Raw genomic sequence first — 22,785 nt, 5'->3', positions numbered from 1 at the left:
TGATTTCGTAACTTAACTAATAGTTAGCACTAATTAATTAGCATATTTGAAGTCACCCCCCCCCCCCTGAACCATTAAGATTGACAGTTAGTTCGTGAAAATCCGATCATTAGAATGAAAGTTATTCAGGGTGATTCGTTTTTTTTTTTTTTTTTTTTTTTTTTTTTTTTTTTGCGGACTGTACACGATTTTATAACTGTATGAGCTTAAATCTAGAAATTTCATTGTTTTGAAAATATTACTTAACGTACTTTTTTCATTGAACTAAAAATGTGAACTGTCACGCTGTCAGACTAAGCATTTTGGTATAAAATGTTTAGCACTTCAGCTCTCTTACAGTTCAGAACTAAAAAAAAAAAAAAAAATCTAAGAGACAAATACTTTATCTCAAAGCACATTTATCTCAGAACACATTTACCTCAATACACATTTGTCTTTAAATTTTATTATGTTCAGGCTAAAAGCATCATAAACGGCAATTTGCAGGTATAAAAGATTCAGAGTTTTCATTTTGTTCTTTATTTGAAGATTGTTCAGAATTCAAATTTAATAAAGGCACAGAATTTATTTGCACATTATTTTTCGTTGCTTGAAGACATGTCAGGTTCTGTAACTGATAAAGGTGTGTAAGGCTTTTAGATTTTCTTGTATAGGTTTTATTCGATTTCATGTCTTTAGATTTCCCAGAATCAAACAAAAGCACAGAAATATTATGTGGATTATTTGATATATTATTTTCTGCAGATTCATCCTCCATTGGTTTGTCGGATTCTGCATTCAATAAAGGCAAAGCAAAACTGAGACGCGAATAGGACCAATTGCACTTTTTTAACAGTTTAATGGATTCATTCATATTTAAATGTAGTTCCTGCAAAACCTAATGAATATTGAAAAGTATTAATGATACAAAAATATATATGATTGAAAAATTTTTTCAAAATTTACGAGACCAATTATACGCACTCACAAATATAATTTTCTTCCGATGAGAACAGTTTACTTTTTTCATCTATAATCATTATTATTTTGTAATTACAAATAGTATAGGGCAAAAATAAGTAATTTAAGCAAAGAGTTAATCATTTTAGAAAACTAATGACTCTTACACTTACCTATTATTTAAAAGGTGAAAAAATTTCAGACCCGATATAACTTGAATATCACTAGCAACCAAGAAAAAAATATGTGCTGTTGCAGAAGTGGCAGGCTACTGTTTTAAATAAAAAATTAAAATTTTTCTTCCTTAATTAATCACTGAGTGAAGATTAATGTTTTTGAACAATTAATTTTTGAAATAAAATTCTCTGACATCTAGTCATTGCAATTTTTCATCAAAAAATGGCCATTTTCTTTTCCTTTTTTTAAAATTTAATAATTCAAATATAATATTTTAAGAGAAAAAAATTATTGAATAGAGATACATGTATTATTAGCTAGATAGTTATTTTTTGTGTGCAAAAGCCAAAGGTTATACCTCGTTTAACATCTGGTCAAAAGTAAAAATCTGTTTAAAAGGTTTGGAAGAATACAGTGTCTTTAAGATATTTAACAAGGTTTTCATGTGGATTGTCTCCAATTAAAATCGATAATTCAGGACATTCACTGTTAAAATATCGTTTTCTCTTCATTTCAGAATTGGAACACTGGTTCAAGATGTGCTTTAAGGTTCTCTACAGCTGGTGCGAATAGGTACGTTAAGTAAAAGGTGTGTTAATTTAGTATGGCCAAGACATACATGGTCTACTGCTTATTCTTACTTATCTTAATAATTACAATAATTAGTTAACCATTCCATGATATGTTATTCTCGACGGAATTTAAGTCTCCATTTAATAAAAAGAAAATTTTTTTCCTTGAATTTAAGTGGTGCCGAAATCAAATATATCCAGACTTACCGGACTCATTGAAGAACAATATTAATGTTTAGAGACGGTGGCGAATCGATAGGCTTCAATAGTATGATTATTTCCTCGAGAAATGCATCTGGCAATCCAAAAAAGTTCTGTAGTATAGGAGTAGTATAGGAAATGGAGAATTAAAGCTAGTTTTCAACTCTTATAACTCTGTTTTAAGTGTATTTTTTGCATAACTGAACTTTAATCTTGTCTAGTCTGTGATTTAAGATAATATCTGCGACTTTCATTAGAAAACTGTACTATTAATACAATAATTTGAAATAAGCCTACTTTGAAATTTTGCCTGGATATAACTAAGGAAAACGATGATGCAAGTAACTTGTAAGCTTTGAAAAAAAGCGGGAACACATCATGTATTTATTACTGCTTCTAATCAATTTGCGAAGTTACAAGAATACTAGAAAATTGAAAGTAAAGAAATCCACACATTAAATCTGGTTGCATTTTTAAAAAAGGTACTATTTTATTCATTTAAACTAATTATTCCCTTCATTTATTAAAGTCCTTGCTTTATATTGTTTAATATTGATATCAAATGATTAAATTTAAAATTACCATTTCTAAGTATAACATTTTGCAACTTCATAAATCTTAAAGTTTGTTTCAAATATCAGACTTATATTTTTTAGAAATATTGCATATGATAAATTATACTTTAAAATAATGTAGTTCTTTTAAAAAAAGTCTTTGAATTTTTATAATCTAAACAAAAAACTATACTAAAAATTTCACACTAAACAAAACTTTTTGAAAAAATAGGCAAATAAAAAAATGCAAAGAGGATATCATTTCTCAATGCCTTAAAAAATAACTATTTTTGAAAATTTTTCTAAAACTAGTTTGAATTAAGCTAATGTATATGATATTTTTAAAATATATTTTTAGTTCTGCAAATATCCCTAAATAAATTTAATTGTAACTTGAACATTGTTTTGTTGGACTTGAATGTAATTTACTTTAAATAAAGAAAATCCAAGGTTATTTGGAGAAACTGTTTCAGTGATTTTGTATTAAGAAAACCTCCAAACACAATTGATCATGAAAAATATGGAAAAAATTAAATAAAATAAATGAAAAAGATGAAGAAAAATCATGCATATTAAAATTAAAAATTTTATTAAAAATTATAATTTATTAGCAACAATAACAGGAAAAATATAGAACATAGTGAATCATTAAATGTTTAACAAATATAAATGCAAGAATGGAAAAAATTATTCAGTAAACTTAGAAGAAGGATTGAAAATAGTTGTAACAAAATTTTTTTTAAATTAATGCTCAGAATGTTGGAGGTTAAAACAAATTATAGTATAGGAGTGGCTCTAAAAGTTTTTATTTTTTTACTTAAATTAAAGGCTCATTTTTAAGTTGGTAAAAGACAAAGTACAAGTTTTAAAATCAAAAATGCTGTAGATATCTGGTGTAAATATACATAACTTTATAGCATAAAAGGGTAAGAGCATTTAAACATAACATACCAAAATGGTTACAACAGCTTAAGAAAGGTTTCTTAAATATTTACAATACTAAAGTTAATTATTAAAATATTAAGAATTTTCTAATTGAAAATAATAATAAAAAAAAACAGTTCAGTAAATAAATTACACAGAAAACAGAAATAAAGGATTTTAACTCGATTAAGCAAGATATAAAAAAAAATTAAGCATTGCTACAGAAGACAGGCAATTTTTAAACTTAAAAATAAAAAGAAAGGAGAGTTAGAAAACAGAGTCATTAAATACAAAAAAAAATTGTTGCAAATGAAAGTACACAATATTCGAAACAAAAAGGATTATAAAATGTTCAATAGTTAACTATATACAAGAATTAAATACAATTCTTCCTTAAAGTATTACAAGCAATCCTCATCAGAAAGTTTGATCTGTATTATTCAATACTAGTTTATAATATTTTCATGCTTCAATACAGTTAGCTAAGATAATTAAGTACTTTAAAATACAAAACTAATTTTAATTAAATAGAAGAGAATAGTATATTTTATATGATAAAAACATGTGAAGTCAAATGTAATCTTAATAATGTTCAGAATGGTGATATTAACAATTATGTGACCGAAACAAACCTAGTTTTATTGATGCTTAAATAAGAAAATCTAAAAGCTGTAAGTACATAGAAGTCACATAATGTGATAAAAATACAAAGAGAACAAGGAAAGAAAACAAATTAAAGAAGTAGAAAAACTGCCAAAAATAATTATATTTATTTAAAAAATTCTTTTAAATTTGTTTTAATAATTTTAAAAAAATTAAAAATCAAGAAAACAAAATATATTTAAGTCTTATAAACTCCCGGTCAGCTCACATGATTATATCTGTAAATTAGAGTGCTTTTTAATATTGTATTAATATAGCAAAATATATTAAAACATATCTTGTTTTGGCTATATTAATACAATATAAAAAGCACTCTAATTTATGGACATATTCATATGCTCTGGAGGGTAGTTCATTAATTCGTTTTCTTGCTATTTAATTTTTTTAAAAAGAATTTTTAAAATATATTTAATTATTCTTGGTAGTTTTTTTTGTCTCTCTCTCTCTATATATATATATATATAAAGCATAATAAGTAAATACAAAATGGACAACAACAAAAAAAAGAGAGAAAAACAAAGGAAATTAAGAAAATCAATAGGTTTCAATACTGTGCATAAGCTGCAAGCATATAGAACTCATAAAATAAGATCAAAATACAATACAAATCAACCAGATATAATTGTGTGCAGTGATGAAAAGATTATATATATATTTCTTCCAGATTTCTATAAATTTCTCTTAATAATTTTCTTTTTTCATTATTCTGTAATTTTTTCCATGTTTTCTCCACATTTTGAACTTATATATGTATGATATATATATTACCACAATTTGTAAAAAACTTATTTCTCCAAAAATTTAAGTCTAGTATATGAAAAAGAAAAAATAATTCTATACTGGACATATGTATATGCCCTTTTATTGCCTTATAACTTGAAATTTAGAAGAATGCTAACATCCAGAAATAGTCTCAAAGCCATTTTTCACCAGTTACAGAGAAAAAGATTGACAACATTAAATTCAAATCAAATAAAAATTAATTTAATTATTAAATTAATAAAATATTTGTAAAATCTTAATGCATTTCTTAAAATAGCTTTAATATTTAAACTGATATGGGTGAATAATAAATGTTGAATGCATAATTCAAAAGCAAAACTAGTTATTCCTCTTCAACGTTTTCATTTATTTCTACTTGAATTGAAATCAGAAGAGGTTTTTTTCTTCCTCCTTTTTTACCGTCAAAATGAAATTTTAACTTTTATTATAAACTTTCATACAAATTTCGAGTAGTCAGCTGGATAAATTACTTAAAAAATGTAATTTTTTCTACCCATAAAATTTAGCAGAAAAATTCAATATAATTTAAACAGGTTTTGCAATCGAATGACTCATATAGAAGAAAGAAATCTTATGTTTGGATAAGTTAGTTATTTGTATTAAATTTTTTAAGAAGTTTGATGAAAAAGTGTTTTTGGAAAGCACCGAATTAAAAATGGGGTAGCAAATAATAAAATATTTAAACACAGAAATTGTTGAAAAAAGAGAAGTCTGTAGCAAGATTTTAAAATAAGGTGTTAAATCATTTTTCAATTATTTTCGATACAAAGTGTTGTTACAAATTACCATCTTCTCTCGATGCCTTCTTTCAATCCCAGCTACTATGTTGGTAACTCAAGCAGGGAATTTTCTTTTTTGTGTTTGCTTCAATCAGTAACCACTAATGGCAGGGGTCATTTCTTCTTGCATTTCTGAAAACTTTAAGAAAAATAAAATAAAACAATCAAAAAAATATTACATTTGTGTGACAATCAAAAAGTATTACATTTCATATCAGTTACGTTTCAAATACAGAGAGAAAATAATAAAAAAAGTAGCATATTTCAATCTCAATCTGTTTACATTAAAAAATTGTTAAAATAATTTAAAATGCTTTAATAAAGCCTTAAAAAATTCTCAAATTAAGCTGTTTTTTAGACTTTTCCCAGACCATAACTTTTAATTAGGTATTTGTGATCAATGACAAGCATACACTCTGTTTTTTAATGGTGGACATTCTGATAAAGAAAAGAAAATGTTTTGATTATATCACATTATCACACCATAACACATTTTATTTATAATACAAACTAATGAGTAAAATGACACTCAAATCAATACTTATAAAAATATGGGGGAAATATTTTTGTGCTTTATCTATTATAAAGTTAATCTAACACACTGTGAGATCAACTCATATTTAATGTTACATAAAAAAAAATTTAAGATGTATAATATGCATTTAAATATAAAATCATATATGGCATTGAATTCTATTCATTTGAAGAAATTAACTGTATTCCTTTTTATTGATTTTTAAAATACCATGAAAGTTTATTTCAGTTACAGACAAAACTAAAGATAGGTTTTGAAAAAAAAAATCATTTTGGGCTTCTTCAAAGCACGAAGGGTCTAATTTTTATATTTTTTAAGCTTCCTGTTATAACATTAATCAAAAAGGTACTTTATGTATTTTCATTTGTGAAATATTAATATCCAGTAATGTACAGCATATAAATTTATAATTGTTTTATTAGAGTACCCATCTAATTTTATTCTTTCATTGTTAGTAATTACTAACTTATGGGCAATTCTATGATACAAAGGACAACATAATTAAAAGAAAAACATTTAACAGCAACCCTCCATTAACAAATTTCTTAGCTTTTATTTATTTAAGATATGAAATTAAAAACTTTTGTAGTAATAATAATCAAAATTATAATGTCCGTACATTATCTGTCAGTAACCTGTAACGTTAGTCTCATAGCTTTTTCTCAATTTGCCACTTTCTCACTACATTTTTATAAGTCAATTCAAGTAAACTTTCAATATTTCTAATTAATTTGAACATCTTTTTTTAAATAAATTTAAAAAATAATCTCATTATTGCTCATAGAAGAAGAATTAAGTGAGGAGAGAAGGAAACATCTCAGATAATTAAAAAAAAGTATTTATCAATGAAAAGAAAGTTTAAAAAATAAGAAAATCCAGCAAAAACCTAAATCAGTCACTATAAAACTAACCTATAATGAAAAATTTTTTTTGTTGCATTTTTAAAAAAATTTTAAGCAATTTTTTACGAAATTCTGTGTGTGTTTTTTTTAAGTATAAATATAAAACTTTAAGTAGCATACCATTTGCGCCCTCAGTAGTGCCGGGATAAGGACAATTATTCCTGTCTCTTTTTTTGCCCCCAGATGCGTTTAACCTTGGAAACAAATAATATCATGCTGATATTAAAGCACAAAATTTCATTTGTAACTAAAAAATGAAAGGAATCAGAATGAAAAATTTCTACTAAGTTATAATATCTATCTAATGGGGATTGTGTTGCTTAAATTCAAAGCAAAAGTTGTTGACTAGTTGAAAATATTTTGAAAGACCATAACCCAGTAAATTATAAGTCACACTTTTTCATCTTATTTTATATATTAATATTAAATAACTATAAAATAATTTTAAAAATCATGTTTAAAAAATTATACAATGTATCATATTTTTTAAAATTTAATAAAATTTTAAAAATACTAAAAGTGTAAAATTTCAGGCGTATAACAATGTTTTAAAAAATAACAAAATTTTAAAATCATATGAAATACAATAAAAAACTATTTAACTATACATAATTTGAATACCATATTTTAAGTTCAGGGTTTTAAAAGTTTTTATTATCCCTCCACTCTGGTTCAGAAAGGTCTAATTTTAAAATTAAGATCTTGGGTATACAAGTAAAAACATATAAAACCTGTATTTTTAATTCCACTAAAAAAATAACAGTCAATAAATGATCGAAATAGAAAATTTTGTTTATAGTTAAAATTGATATTATGCTCTAAACAGTTTAAATTGACATATATAAAACTGCAAGAGAACTCAAAACCTTTTTCTATATGCAAATTTAATGCTATATTGTAAATGTTTTATTTCATCAAAAAATTACAGCCTTGAAGAATTTTTTTTATGTACTTTAACTTTAGACATGGAGTATAACAAGGGGCAAAAATATAGCCCTTCGGTTCAAAAATGCTCAGTATTACTGAAGTACACAAAAGCAATAAATAAAACCAGGTATGAACAAAAATTCAAAGTGACTGTTTTTATTTTTCACTGCCAACATATTTAAAAAATAAAATATTTTATAAAAAACTTTTGCATAAAGAGTTCAGAAACTTCAAAAATAAGTATAACAGATAAAACAGAAATAAATAAATAAATAAAAATAAAACAATAATAATAATAATAAAACTTACAAACTATTATAATTCAATGCAATAGAATCAAGCTGCATTTAAATTAAAAATTAATATTTGGATTTCAACTATTAAATAAACAAACACAGGAATTCACAATAACCAGACTAACAAAATTAAACATATTTTCAAAGAAAAAAAAAGTCAACTTTATTCATGTTATTTCAAAATTTTTTTAACAGTTAAAACTTTTTTGAAATTTCTATCAATAAAAACTTTAAACTTAAAATAGTTTTCATTAAGACAACAATACCTTAAAATAACACCTACAAACAAACTAAAAATGTAGATATTTACCATTCAATGAGCCTATAGTATCCCTGCTTGAATCACCTATAAAATTTACACAAGTTAGATATAATATATGGTTATTATACTTAAGGAAAATTTACAAAATGCAAATGTCACATTAAATGAATACATAAACACAATGGGACCCTTATGAATATCAGTCTCAGATATAGAATTACAACATTTGAAAATAATGTAAAAAAAAAAAAAATTTTCCACAAAAATTAAAAGTAATTATTTCACTCTTTACAAGAAAGATTTTTTAAAATTTGATTTCTAATTTAAAAGCCAAAGAGTGCCATTTATAAAAAATTGTTAAATATTAAAAAATAGTCTAGGTAGAAATTTATTATCCTTAATATTATTTTATTAATTTCACATAAAATGCATCCATAATAAATCTTGAATGACTAAAAAACAATGTAATCAACTGAGGTGCAAGAACTAGGTAAGTCCTGATTTACAAACTTTAACTAAACTAAACTAAATAAAACAATATGTTTTTTTAATCATACACTGAAAAGGGGTAGTTTAACATTTGTGCCCAGTTCCAGAACTAACCTAATATTCACAGTCAAAAATAAATAAAAAATTTCTTTGAAAAATTTGGACTTAACTTGATGTATTAGTGCCCTAATACATCAAGACAACATATTCAAAAATGTTTTTACTGAAAAACACAGCATAATAGAAAGAGATATAGATTAATGACTGTAAATTAAAATATTGGTTGATATATTCAACACATAATAAAAATGTGCACAGGTTAGATATGGATTATGACTTTTATATACATATTTACACACACACACAGAGTGGAACCCTAATTTTAGGTTTTCCATCGAACTAGAACTAAAAAAAGCATGAAGTGCAATAATGTAAAATCACCATAAAAATTAAAGTAAATATAACGTTTGACTGAGAAGAGAAAAAATAGAAATATATTGAGGAATTAAAACAGACATAGATTGAGGAGCTTCCGTAGTTGGACAGCTGACATGGCTGATTTATCTTTTATAGTGATTACACACTTTATTATTGTTGATGTTAAAAAATTTTGGAAATTCTCTGCAGTTTTCCAGTTTTTATGACTTTTTTAATTCCCTGTATTCGCCCGGTTTTTCCAGATGCTGCGGCAACCCTGATGAAGGTATTTTCATAAAAATTTTAGATACTAATTCATATTATATTTGAAACTGTTGTTAAAACAAGATACAATAAATAATATTTTTAGAATTACTATTCAACGAAATTGGAAGATTATTTATAAATACATATATTAAATATTATTTTCTCAGTGAGTAAGACTTGTTATGAACAGTTTAAAATCTTTTTTTTTTAAATTGAGTTAAATTAACACAAATATATTATATTAATGATGTTTATCAATGCAGCAAGACTTTCTCTAAGACTATAATGAAGAATAAAAATCAAAACGCCAATTAAGTTACTGATAAAAACCTGAAAAAGCTTAGTGGCATCTTTTGACACTAACACAATCTTTTATAGTGAGGGGGCAGTCTGCAAATTGAGAAAAAATAATAGAAAGCAATCTTGCCAGCAGTATCTTAATTAAAAAACTTGCAGACAAAAATCAATATAACATTGCAAGATTGTTTCCTGGGACCATAAAACTTATGTGTGCCTTCATATTGCATGGACTAAGCATAAATCTTCTGTTACTATCAAAATGATACATGAAAATTTCAAGAATAAGATACAAAACCGTGTTTCACTTTTTTAAATGACCTAAAACTCTCTCCAGAGGTAATTATACATTTTTGTTCTAAAAATGAATGCATTTTTAATGAAATTATACTCAATTGTTTTTTAAAATAACAAAAGTAGTCCTTTAAGATTAAGATTCGAAAGACAATATTAGACTGAAAGACTGAAATTAAGATTTGAAAGATAGTATCCGTTGAAGGAGTTTAATTGTTGAAATGGCTGCAGTATTTAATACATTATGTTTAATTTTTTTAGCCGCCCTCTCCCCAACCAAGAGACACAGCTATGCCAAAGTTGCACAAATTATTTATCAACTAGCTCAGATCTCTTAATGAAGTGCCAAGTATAGCTATCACACTTTTTTGATATTCCACTTGATGAAGTTAATGACTAAATTTATGTTAATGACTATGAGGTAAATATTTGTTTAGTTTCTCTTTAGTAAACTTTAGCTCTCAATCAATGAGGCACAGAAAATGTTACTCTAGCTACTCTACTTAAATATAAGGATTTAGGATAAAATTATTTTAATTTTGCTTTAGCTGGATTTTAAATTTTAAGGAATATGGTGAATTTGTAACTAAAATGAAGAACTTTGTAGAACAGCACATGAAGTGACATTTTTTAACAACAAATTGTCCCTTTTGAGAGAATGTCCTTAAAAGAAACAATTAGAAAATATGGTTTGTTACTCTTTGCAGAAATACAAGTTGACAATTAGTGCACTGAAGTGTTTTGCTATTGTGTCAGAAATCAATTTAAATGTGGAAGGGAGAAAAAAAAATAGGTATGTGCAGTTTCTCAATTTTTACAAAAATATAAGTTGAAAATTAGTGTACAGTTTTACTATGGAGTTAGTGCAACAAAAAAAAAATAAATAAATAAATAATAATAAAAAAAAAACATTACTAATTTTTTTTTACTGAAATATAAGGTGACAATTAATTAAGTTTATTGAAATTTTTTGCTAAGCACAAAAATAGAAAGAAAGAATAATTGACAAGATGTATACAGACTACAGCATATATAAAATCTTGTTAATTCTTTACTGCAAGTTTACTTATTTGTATTCATGATGAAAATTCTGCTATTATAATTGTTATTTCGCCTTCAATAAACATTCTTATTATGATAAAAGCACTCCTGCAAAAGCCAGTATATTGGCCAAGGGATCTGGCAAGTTAAGGCTTAACAGTAGTATAATGATGTAAGTGTAACAGCTTTAAAATTGTTTCAGGTATTATGAAAGCTGTATATTCCACAAATATTTCATTTGTTTTGATAATATATTTTCATTTCTTTTCTTTATTGCATAGTAATAATAATTAAAATAAAATGTTAAAACATTCCCTTAATTGACTATAGTTAATAAAGGTTAAAATGATTGCTAAAAACAGATAAGTATTATTGATTTTTCACTTAAAAGAGCTAGGAGGGTTTGGTCTTTAACATATTCAGTATCATAAACTGTTAAAAACTGTTAAAATTATTATTGAAATCAAAATGTTCTATTTCATTTTTATAATTTGCAGCATTTTGTTTTATCAACTGCACAATATTAATAAAAGTGGAATAAATCCAAATTATAACATTGGATCAGTTTCAAAACAGAATTGACAAAATCAGAAAAAAAGCTGATAAAAGCATAAATTTTCTATATTTTGTAATTAGTAATTTAACTTTTAAACTTAAGAGTTTCAAATCACCCTATTTTATTCTATGTAAAGGAATGACATAAATAATTGTTAGAATGTTTAAGGTACTTTTCAATAATTAAAATGTCTTATTAAAAGTAACTTAACAATTACAGAGCTTTCAGCAAGCAGATCTCTTGTTAGCATATAGTGTTCATATATAAAGTACATTTATGTATCAAAAGGATATTTTTTTTCTGAGAAATTTACTTTTCAACGTAAGTTTAATCTGCACAAGAAAAGTGGTAATTGAATACTTAAATACATAAAATTACTTCAATGAGCTAAATTTAGGTGAAAATAACAAACTTATATTAATAAGGATACAGTATACAGTTATATAGTTTAAAACAGTTTTTTGTATAATATACAGTTAATTAAGTTTAAAACAGTTTTTTGATGGTTCGGTTCTATCAATGGTAAAATTGTCAAAACTTGATAAGAAGTGAAACGTAAATAAATCTACTCACTGTCTGAAGCAATTTTAGAGTTAAAAGTTAACAAAGTTAAAATAAATAATGATAATTACTCAGAACGCACTTTACACCGTCTTTATCTGTAAGTTGCGAACTATTGTCTAAACTGCTAGCAAAAACACAAGACTATCTTTTGTGAAGTTAACACAGTTGACTGAACCTAAAATATATGACAACACACTTTTAGATCATGTTAAAATTATTTAATGGAAATAATCACCTTAACACAAAAGATCATAATATTTAATGGCCTGAGTAAAACATATGTAGTCCTTAAAATTTCTTTTTTACATACATTGTATGTATATTTATTAGGTATTATTAAAAATAATAAAACAATTTTCACAGTCACAAAATCAATAAAAATGTTAATACATGGGAGAAAAAAACAAAAAATACACACTTAATGACTATTTGCTTTATATCTAACTAGAAAATTATACAACATTTAAAGTAATAGATTTTCTATGCCATTCTGGAATAAAATGAATATAGTAATTAGTTCATTCTAACTCATGTGTATTAACACTTTGAAAAAAACTGTAAAAATATTCATAGATAAAAAAAAAAGAAGTTCTGAAACTATTTATCATTAACTAGCTGAATACCCATTTTTTTGTACAGAGTGAAATAAAGTAAACCATCACTTTATCAGTACTGAAACAGCCTAATGATTGAGTAAATATCGATTGACTAGTCATTATTTCAATTATTTTTTAAATAATGTTCTCATGAAGCTTTTTCAATGAAGCATTATGCAGCAATTTCAAGAAAAAAAATTTTCATACTACCTAAGATTTTTATTAAACCAGGCATAGAGGCATACATATGTTATTATAGTAGGTTTTAGGAATTATGGTTTCTGGTCGATCATGGCGATCAATAAATTTTGAGTGATTATACTTTTAGCTTTTCAATTATGATCAATCTCATTTTTAGTAAAAAATTATGTAAAAAAATGTTTTTCAATTGCATTAAAACGTAATTTATTTATTTAATATTTTTCTTTTTTTGCCATTCTTATACGTGTTTTTAACAATCACTAGGAGAAAAATCCCATTTATCCTTCTCTTTCCTCGAACTTGTAATTCTGAATTTTGTTACATAGTGTTAAAAAAATACAGGGTATCTGCTACATTTTAGATTTTCAAATTCATAACTTTTCATGACTAATTCCACGAATTTTTCAAGACTTACCGAGGTTACTATTTTCTCCAACAAAAATACAACAGTAAATTTAAAAAAGCATTATACCATTAATTGAAATGATAGGTATAACCAAAATTGCTATACTCTGCATCTTCATATTAATAGATTTTAAATTTAAAAAACAGAGTAAAGAAAGAGTTGAAGCAATAAAATAGCTAAAAAAAATACAGAAGCAAATAATAATTTTCTTTTTTTCTGCAGAATTATATTTTAAAGATACTTTTCTTGTTCATCAGAAAGGAAAGAAACTCCTAGTTTTTTTTCTGTACTCATTTCCTATAAAAAAATTCGTCAATGACTGTCTTGCTTCAGCTAGAATTTGATATTGATAAAATAAAAAAAAATAAACAATAACAAAAATTCTGAAATCACAGAAGTTTAAAAGATAATGCCCTCTAGAAGTGATGCTTTTTCTTTCATTTTTTGAAAGAACACCATAATTTTTAAAGAACATGATAAAAACATTTTATATTTTAATAAAATATGACTGTGAGTGGGGATTTTATAACAAATTCAGATGTTCAGAACACAATGATATTTGGGGGTTAAATTCCATTTTAAAAATTAGATTTTTCAGCAATCCATGTTTTTTTTACAAACAAAAATAGTTAAAATCATGACAAAATACAGAAATTTATGGTTTTCCATGATGACTCTCCAGGTACCCTGAAAATAGGAATTTGAGAAGTCGCGCTGAAATCCATAAAAATAACTGCACAATTGCGATCAAAAAACCATATAGGTTTATAATTTCCCCATTTTTATTTATGTAATTCTTCAATTTAAAATAAATTATTTTAAATTGAAATTATTAAAACAATTTAAATATATTTTTTGATTTAATATTAAAAAATCACAATATGATAAAGACAAATGAAGAAAAACAGACTCCAAAAATATAAACTAAAATAAGTACGTATCTTTACAATCAATTTACAAAAGATTGTAAAGTATGTTTTAGTACAAACAGTTTGAAGAATAAAGAATAAAATAACTATTTTATTACTACTTAATTTAACATAATAGAGCTTTAAATTTAACAATATTCTTATTGACATATTGCTGCATTATATAAATAAGAAAAAAATATACTTTAGATTAGATTAAAAAATAATATTAAAAATGTAATTTGAAAATTACAATAAGGAATATAAGCATACTGGATAAGTACAATACCGATTTATTTACGCTGGTGATGGAAAACACCTAATCCCCATTGATACTTTCTACTGTAGCAAAAGTAGTGTGTTTAACAAGTAGATAAAAATAAACTTTGGGAAGCTTAAATTCTTTCAATAATTACATTACATAAATAATTTTAAAAACTACAAGAACATGGAATGTCTATTTTATTTTAAACATTTTTTAGAGACATTGACTTAATCTTAAATTTGTTCACTTTATTTTACATCAGGTACGGCAAATTTCGTCCACAGTGATGAGAAAAACCACTTTTAAAGAAATAGATTTCTTTCATCCCAATTGGAAGAAACTCTTTCCCAATCAGAAATATTACATATTTAAAGAGTTTTTTTTCTAAACAGTTTATAACTGCAATCTAGTTTAAATAATAATATTAATTTTTGAGGTTTTAATAACCTATCATTTTATACATAGGTAAAAAACAAACAGCAGAAAAAATTCTGAACGTTTTTATGACTTTCTAATGAAATTAAGGGTAGCTAGTTTATCATTACTATTTAATTTTAAAGAATATATTAAACTCTAATTTTATATTTAAAGACCTATCAAAATAAAATAATTGAATTTTATAATTACTACTAAATCAATAAATCACATACTGAACATAGATACAATTAAAAACCCATATTGAAATCTCAATTGCAAATAGTTTATTTTTATGATTAAATAATGTTAATTATGAATACTCAAACCTAATGATGAACTTCCCGTTACTATAAAAATTTGTTTTAGTTATAATACCTATTCTTGAGCAATTGTATTAGTAATTTTTATTTTATTTCGTTTTGTCCAGTTTCTTCCTGTCCTGTAAGAATAAGTTTCTTCTGAAAAAAATGTAACCATTTAACACAGATGATTTTGTGGCAAATCATTTCTATGTAAAAATTTAAAAATTGTTGATTAATGTTTATTTGAAACTGTACAAATTCCCATAAGCAATAAATCTCACAATTATAAAGTACGTAAGAAGAAATTTTTTTTATTTATTATGTTACAATCAAACTGGAAGTATTTATACGAACAATAGAAAATTTTATTATATAACTTTCTTTAAAATTTTTATTTTCAAGAGAACAATTTTAGTTTGAAAGAATACGTTTTTTGAAAAATTATAATTCAATAATTAATTGAAATTTTAAAAAAATTAACTTTATAATTTTGTTTTATCCCAATGGTATTAATGAAACATTTTTAATACATTCTCTTCTAGGAGCAGGGATAAAATATTATGTTAGCTTTGTTTTTTTACATTAATATTTGTTAGCTTTGTTCTTATTGTTCATGACATTTTTTTTTTAAGATTTAGATTTATTTTTTTGTGAATATAAAGCTATTACCAGTTAATGAAATTTGCCGGACAGCTTAATACTGCTGAAGTATTTAATGATTTTTATATTAATTGATTCACACTAATAGCATTCCCTTCATCCTATAAGAACTACATATATATAATTTTACTTAAAATACCACAATCAACAGACCTGAGATTAACATTAAATTCAACTTCAACAATCTATATTCAGTTTGTTTTCACTATTAATCAGTATTACTGCTATATACATACACTAAGATTATGTAAAAAAGGTCATATAATTAAAATTAAATAAGTAAATAATTGATTTAAAGAAAGGAAAGACTTTAGTCAATACCCCCCCCCCCCCCCCCCCGAAAAAAAAAAGTTTTAATTAGGCAAAGTGGAAAACAGACCCTGAAAATTTTTAAAAACAAAACCAGTTTTTTTTTGGGGGGGGGGTTAAAAACCCTGATACAAAACGCTTTTGATCTTACTTTTTTTTAAAAAAATACTATTTTTATATTATTAATTTTATTATTTGTATTACTAAAATCTATCACCTATTGTAAGATTTTATTTTTTGATAAGATTTATGTCATCCCTATTTTTCTCCCAAAGAAAATTTCATAGATATTTTAGCAGTTTCTTAAAAATCTGGTTTTTATTTCCTTAGTTTATGTTTCATTTATTTTGAAACAATGTAAGAAATAACTTGTAAAATAACTATTAACTTGCATTACAATAAACTGAATTGCAATTACATGTTTATAATAAAATGAACTGCTTTAATATTGGATGACAATGCTTTTTTAAAGAGTATTTTATATTTCTTTCGCATAGTTGGGAGAGATCTAATTCTTCAAAGGCAGAATATTTAATTGTTTTTTCTACTGGGGAAGAAACTTGTCCTATTTAGTTTTTAAGTGACATTTTTGATAATTTATATACAATTAACTTTACAAAATATGGTACAATAGGAAGCTCTTTACTAAACTTATTTTCTCATAAAATGACTTATTTAAAGAGGTCACAGAAATTTTTTTTATTCAATATACATATAGGGTTGCCACAGGCAACTAAAATACGACTATTTGCAACTATTTTTGATCTGAGTCAACTTTTTCACCTGAAAAAGCTAAAAAAAGCAACTATTTTCAGGAGAAGGAGACTTTTCTGTGCTCCAAGTGATGTTTTTAATTGCATAAATTGGGTTGACAACCTAGGGCCCAAGGTAACTTCTTTATTCTACTAAGTTTTTTATTTATGATGCATTAGTAACCTATGATCACTTCATTATATTTTTCTGGAAAGTTTTTTCTTAAATTATTTATTATAACATTGTTTAGCAATTACTTTAATTTTTTAACTGCACATTATGTTTTTCTAGTTGCTGATCCTGTATTTTAATGCAGAAAACCCTTCATATTTACTTCTGGAAAATACAAAACTATTTGATGATTAAATGTATTTTATTTTCAGTTATGTTTATTATGTTGCAATGAAGCAATTTAGTTAAAGTGAATTGTATTTTTTTAAAATTTATGTAATAAAAAGTGATGTATTAATTTAGTTATTTCTTTGAATGTGATTTTGATACATAATAGTAGGAGTTATTAAAATTTCTTTTAAACAGAGCATTGCATCTAAACCTAACATCTGTTGTCAGTAAAAAGAAAAAAATTATTGCAAAAAAGGAGAGAAAAATAATAAAAATAATATAAGAAAAAAATTATTTTATTTAATTTTGATAATTTATTATAAATATTTCATATATTTTTAACAATTAATTATACAAATTTCATAGGATTGTTAAAACAAAAAGTATCTTGAATAAATTACTGATAATTAAATAATTACAGACACATAACTGATTTTAAGACTCCAAGTTCTTTATTTTCTTTTGAAAATAAACCTATTCTTTCTTTGGGCATATATATATAAAGCTAAATACTTTTTGAAAAAACAAATGTCAAACTGAGCAGTCTTTTGTATATCAATAAAAAATTTTCATTAATACTTAGACTAATTGAAGTGGATGAACCAAGTTCTTGTAGTCAAATTTTTTTTTATTAAAGTATTTCTTTTCAAATAAATTATAACTATATCTATAAGTACTTAACAAGATAAAAAATTCTTTCTATCTCAACAATTTACTTCGATTATTACTTATATGCCAAAATTAGGAATTTAATTAGTACTTAACAAGATTAAGATTTGATTTGTCTGCTATATATCGAAGAATAAATTAATTTAGACCAAGATTCATAAAAAATTTTTAAAATTACTCTTGGAAGAAAGTCTTTTTTCATTATTGATATAGATAAACCACATGCTTTTATAAGTTTTAAATTTGTGTTTAAACAAATATAAAACTAAATGTATATAATTTAAACATTATTTTCACCAACATATAGAAAATTGAAAAATTTTACCACTAAAAATATTTTTTAACATATGTGAAGGAAAAAAAACTTACTTTAACAAACATATCTGCATCCATAAGACCAAACTCTAAAATCTCACGTGTGAGAACACCCATAATGCAATAACATTCATCTCCACTCTCAACAGCCATGATTTTACTGCAGATTCAATATAAATAAAAATTAATATGATAAAATAAAACACGAAAAAATAAATTTCTTTGTTGGAAAACAAAAATAATTAAAACAAAGATTTCAGTATTATGTGTAAGTATCAGTACATGGATAAAGAAAAAAGGCATATTATATTAAAGTTAAACTTCTTAAATTTTATAAGCTGATTATATTTTGGACAGAAAAGGATTAAGAGTAAAAGGATTAAAGTCTGTAAAATTAAAGTAGCTGTATTAGAGCAGTGCTCCTGAAAGAAAAGAAAAAATAGCTAACCTGGTTGCAGTTGGCAGTTATTGTTGCTGGTTATTTCTAGAAAATTAATATGAAAACATTTATTATTTTTAAATTTAAACTGTACACCACTTTTTTACCTTTTTATATTAGAAACAGTCATAGATGTTTTAACTTTAAATCTTGGTGGAACTAACCCGCACTTGGTGTAAATAAAAACAATAAGTAGAGAAGGAGATTCAACGAGATTTATAAACAGTCTGATATTATTAAATATGTGAAATAAATAGAATGGATTGGATGGCCCACGTGATTCGAAGGAGTGATGACAATACAATTAGAAAGATATTACTTTTTAGATTCAATGGATCAAGAAAGCGGGGTTGATTTGGAGGAGTCTGATTTTCTTGGAATTAATTAAAAGAATCGAAGATAAATCAGAAATCGTTATGGAGAAATCTTCAGAGAAAGGCATTGGCCTACATTGAGCTGTCTGAACAACTATGATGATGATGGAACTAGCCTGCATTAGCGTTACAAGGAGAGAAATCCAAGATAACCTCCCACGGCAAGGGAATTTAACACTGATATTTTGCATAAGAATAGTGGTTTAAGTATAGATGTGGGTTGAGTAAATATCCAGTGGTTAGTTTTTTTTTAATTTTAAAAAAAGGTAATTATCCAGGTATTTACCATTGCCTCAGGTAAATAACCCAAAAACATATCTGGACTTTTACCACTTTTTGGTCTTTTTAAAGCATATAACCAGAATTTGTTTTGCTTATAATCTTGAAAATAATATATTAATTTTATCTTTATTTTCAAAAACAAACTTTTAACTATACATATCTGTTTCTAAAGAAATATTTCAAAAAAACTGTAAATATAGAGGAACATGATAAGTTGTTACAATAAAAAATTAATGTAAAAAGGTTCGCAATGAGTGATGTAATAAAATGGATATCATATTAAACTATTTAAGTTCACATTTGCAATTTTTTAAAGAAACACATAATTTTTTTCAATGCAATGGGATAAACTGGATTAAATAGAAGAAATCCTGAATGAACACAGAGAGTACGATTAAAGTTTTTGGAAACTAAGTTCTTAAAAAGGTTTTAATTTATACTGAGCTTGTAAATTTAATATTGGTTATAAAACTAAAACTACAAATTTCATACCTAAATTTGAAGAGAAATTTATCCATAAAACAATTTAATTTAAACTAAATTTGTCTGGTTTAAAAATATATAAATAAATGTAATTAGTTCAAAATCCTTTGATCTTTGGTTTAGTTTTTTCTGTATCTGTTGTTTAGGATTTTCAGAATCTGCATTGTTTGATTAAAAATAATTTTGTTTTTAAAAATTAGACATATTTGTGACATTTCAAAATTTAATCATTATCAAAATAAATATTGAAGTATGCAATTTTTTTATATAATGAGTTATTTTTCAAGCTTAAAATACAAAACAATTTATACAAAGGAACAAAATGTAGTCTTATTTACTGTATTCTATAAGAAATATTCATTATTAATAAAGCTCCTGAATGTTGTTCTATGTCTTTAATTAAATTAACAATATTAAATTTTGATTAAATATGTCTTTAAATTAAAATATCTTGTGATTTGTATTAAAAATACATCGTGTGATTAGTAATATGAAACATTTTATAAGTTTTTAGTGATAAATTTTGTCAATACAAAAACTAATTTAAGAATAAAAAGTGAACATGTACATCAACTGCTCTTAATACAGTTTAATATATAAAATTTTAGTCATCTAATGTTTATTCACATAATAAAATTAAGAAAGATAAACTTTATAAATTCTAAATCCATCAAGTATTACTCTACACTTATACCAATCAGGAGTAAAAGATATTTAATGCCAATAAAATTTATAATAATTAATTATTATTTATTTGTAAACTTATGCTAGGTATATTTTCACTTTTTATGTCCAAATCAGACTGATGCCTATAGCATTTAATTTATGAAAAAAAATTTTTTTTTAATTGAAAACAATAAATGATGTGTATTTAATTAAAAAATATTAAATAAATACAATTTTAATAAAGCAGGGTTTGTTTTTTTGCAAACTTTTAGAAGATTTTCTATCTTATTTGTTAATTCATTAGCAATTATGCTGTAAAACTCAACAAATTTTTCAGCTACATAAGACATAATTATTATTTAGAAAGATAGCATCACTTCATAACTAATTATGGATCAATCAATAAATTATGCATTATTCATATTCAGGATAAGTATTGTATGATAAATTTATTAAAGTACATTACTTAACACTTGAATAAATTTTCGCACTTCAAAAACATATTTGTGGCAAAACTTTCCTTTAGATTTTACTTTTAAAATCACAAATTCTGAGAATTAAGATTAGAAATGTGAATTTTATGAGTATTAAACCATAACTGCTTTCAAATAAAGAAAACTAAAAACAGCACAATTTTACTAATTAACATGTTAAATTGAATGAATTTTTCTTCGTAAATAATGAATTAACTTTTGAAAATGTAAGTAAATCTTAAATATGCTTTACATAATTTTGTAAAAATCTTTAAAGAAACAGATAATCATTGAATTTGCAATAAAATTGATAAATACCCATTTATTTATAAATTTTGGGTATTTACCTTGAGTTAGAAAAACCCAGGTAATTTACATCTACAGGTTTGAATGAGCTGTGCGCAGAATTCCAGCCACTGCTGAAGTTTACAACTGGGTTACCTAATTGTGAGATAAGCACTCCACTCTCTGAGCCACCGTGACTTTTTATTAACTTTTTTAAATTTGTGTATAAGTGACATAATTTTTGGTCTTTTAACAATATTTTAGCCTTATTTGTATACAATACAAAATTAACATAACCTTTATTTGTATTATCAGATTAAGTTTTACAAATTTTTACAGAGGCAATGTAATTTTTCTTATACATTTGTCAAACGAATAAATGAAACTTAACTTGTAACAGTTTCTTATGATGCTTAAAAGCAGAGATGTAGTATAAATATTTGGGTAAATAGCGGATCATCCAAAATTACCCTCAAAAACTTTTTAGCGACAGTAGGTGTCCCGAACAGGTAACGATAAGGAAATATTACCTAATGTAATGCGAAAAAAAAACCATTCATTAAAACAATTAAGATCTCCAATAATTACATATGAAATCAACATTAAGAAAATTTCTCTCTCCCCCACCCAAAAAAGAACACACCTTCATGACATCGAAACTTTCTTATTATTTGAGCTGTTCTAACGTCCCAATAAAAAATGCTTTTTGTCCATTCCACCGGATGCTATATGTGAGCTATTTGTTGAAGATTAAGCATCTACGACATTATATCCATGCCCCATATAAGTCTTCAAGATCGACGATTGCCAAGGAATCTAATGTCCCCATAATTTCATTGATTTATCAGATCCACCGGTCATCAATAGTTTCCATCAACTAAAAGTAAATAAAAGGGTTTAGCAACAAAAACAAAGTGCTTTACAATATAATTAGTTTACAAAACATACAATAAAAGCGGATTGTGCGAACAGCGCCTATTTTACAACAGAATTGATATCTTAAAATATTAGGACGTCCCATTGCTAGAGAAATATATAAATGGAAAAAAAGTTTTTAGTTTGAAAAAGTTTCTAGCTAACCAACTTTCAAACTTCCAGCAGAGAATTGATTATGATGGGTCTGCATCCCCACTGGTTATGGTGGGGAAAAAATATAACATTAATGTATAGCTTACATAGTACTACAGTTAAAATCTCTGCA

General features: G+C 24.8%; 1 long non-coding RNA gene across 13 annotated transcripts; it reads right to left on the bottom strand.

The window, feature by feature from the left end:
- Nucleotides 1-502: 502 nt before the first annotated feature.
- On the bottom strand, nt 503-22,725 carry LOC147817010 (uncharacterized). 13 transcript variants are annotated; one of them, XR_015429843.1, is made up of 7 exons: nt 22,228-22,725; nt 18,637-19,066; nt 12,508-12,614; nt 8,563-8,598; nt 7,150-7,223; nt 1,113-5,731; nt 503-877 (listed from the first exon to the last, which is right to left on the bottom strand). It is a non-coding gene; the product is annotated as an uncharacterized LOC147817010 (long non-coding RNA). The 13 variants fall into 13 exon arrangements; XR_015429851.1 differs by lacking the exon at nt 503-877 and having other exon boundaries at nt 3,016-5,731; nt 18,637-18,742; nt 19,031-19,066; XR_015429846.1 differs by lacking the exon at nt 503-877 and having other exon boundaries at nt 3,016-5,731; nt 22,228-22,461; nt 22,533-22,725.
- Between the last annotated feature and the right edge of the window lie 60 nt (nt 22,726-22,785).

This window comes from Parasteatoda tepidariorum, chromosome 1 (assembly GCF_982258835.1).
Source record: "Parasteatoda tepidariorum strain Cologne lab strain chromosome 1, Ptep-v5.0, whole genome shotgun sequence".
NCBI classification, from domain to species: domain Eukaryota; kingdom Metazoa; phylum Arthropoda; class Arachnida; order Araneae; family Theridiidae; genus Parasteatoda; species Parasteatoda tepidariorum.
The sequence above is the reverse complement of the archived record's forward strand: the minus strand, read 5'-3'. Positions and strand labels throughout refer to the sequence as shown.